Source organism: Mandrillus leucophaeus, unplaced genomic scaffold (genome assembly GCF_000951045.1).
Source record: "Mandrillus leucophaeus isolate KB7577 unplaced genomic scaffold, Mleu.le_1.0 Scaffold130, whole genome shotgun sequence".
NCBI classification, from domain to species: Eukaryota; Metazoa; Chordata; class Mammalia; order Primates; family Cercopithecidae; genus Mandrillus; species Mandrillus leucophaeus.
In genome coordinates this window covers 302312-304345 of record NW_012101255.1, presented here as the reverse complement: position 1 = coordinate 304345, position 2034 = coordinate 302312, and positions in this window count along the sequence as shown.

The following is a 2034-nucleotide window of genomic DNA, read 5'->3' as shown; positions in this document are numbered from 1 at the left end:
TACTTCAAAGCATAAGAAAATTCATCACAATGTCACCTTAGAGAATAATCTAATAAGAACTTGAATTTAAGAACTCAAAGATAACATGATGAACAATAAAAATCAGGGCAGTTATAGATTTAAAAAAAAAAACAAACAAAAGAAGGATATAAACGTAATCACAGAAATAAAAAGGTAAAGTAGAAAATAGACTTCACTAAAAATTGACACACATACACACAATAGGAAATGGTTTTCACCTAAAGGAAATGGTGACTGGCTACTGAATGGTAAAATTTGAGATGATTTTTAAACATTTATGTCATTTTTACTTTTCTAACATTTAAATGGTTCGTAGTAAACATGTTTAAGTTTTACAAGTAAAAGACTGTTTTACCTAAAAACTTAGGTGATATATTATAGTAGACATTGTTAGTGCCCCACCCACATCCCTCCAGCCCTTCTGTGGGCTCCAGCTGACTCTCAACCCCAAGGTTCTCATTTCTTTGCTCAGGCTCCCCAGCAGCCCGCCCCACTCTTGGAAATCTGCTGTACCCGACTATACGCTGACAATGGTCCAGAAATGCTGGAAGGTTAACACCCACCCCAGCAGCCTTAAATCCACCTGCCTTGAACTTCAGGTGGGAAGTTTCTCCATGAGATTAACTCCAGTTACCCACCCCCAGTTTCATAGGCCCACCACCATGCTTGTGTCCCCTGCTCATCTAAATTATTTGCATTCAAGTCCTTGTCTTGGAATATGCTTTTAGAAAAATTAATATATACATCATATAAAAATAATACAATATAGTAATGAAAAAATAAACACTGAAATTTTGAAAGTTTGTCAAAACAATTTTGGGCAATTAATATTATTATTTTATACTTTTTATTCACTTTATGGTTTTAAATTTTTCAATTATAAAGAAAAAAATGTATAAATAAAAAGTGAAGCAAAAGATAGAAGCTAAAGTTAAACATTGAAACAAACATTGTCAGTGTAAAATAATAACCAATTTCTATACCTAAGCAGCACTAAGTTGCCAGTGCTAAGTTGCAAGCCATTTCCCTTGCCAATGTCAATTTTACATAATGAGTCTGGAGGTCCATACCATTCACTATTGTCCTCAGGTCTGTATCTTCTTCCCTAGTTCCCTCTCTTTCCCTATCAATTGTTTTGATCCTGTTAATCTTTTGGAATTACACTGTCACATCATTGTACTATCCCATCTAATTTTGTGCCTAGAGAGTACATTGTGTATATCAGAAAAGTCTGTTTTCCAAAAAATAACCAATTTATATAAAAATCATAAAGTATGAGACTGATAAACTCATTAACACTATTTATTGCAATTTAATAATTTTATAAATTATATCCAGGAACATCATGGAATTCATTCAAGGTCAAGGAGCTAGTTAAAAGTGTGAAAATTGTCAGAATTAAAATGGAGTCAGTGTGTTAAAAATCCTGAGAGATAGAGCTGAGGAAAGCAATGAAGAAAGGGTTCCCATGCAAGAATGCCTGACAACAGGAATTGTCAGAAAAGACTGCAAAACCACAACCTTGCACAAAGGCCATTGCAACCTTACACACAAAAAATACTTCTGCGAGGATATCTGCCCAGCAACTGCCTATCTAACTTCAAACTGGTGCCATCCTTATTATTGATCCTTGTAACCAAGAATAATTATCTCAAAATAATTGTGCACTCCTCTTCATTTTTTTAAAAAACCTTTGTCTTTCTTTATCCTGAGTAAGCACATAGTTTACTATGGTATGTGTATTCCCATTGCAATGCCCATGCTGAATAAATATCATTTTCTTTTAGAGTGCTTATTATTTAGATTAATAAAAGCAATGTGGACCAGAACCAAATAAGGTCTCCTTAATTTTAGCCCAATTATTTTCAAAGTAACTCCTCATTCCAAATCCCCTTCTAAACCTACTTCCCTATTCAAATGCTTGACAGACATTGATGTGAGCGTGACAGCAAACAGGCAGGCAACACAGAAAAGGCAGTAAGAGACAGAAGCAATAGATAGAGCTTAAAATGG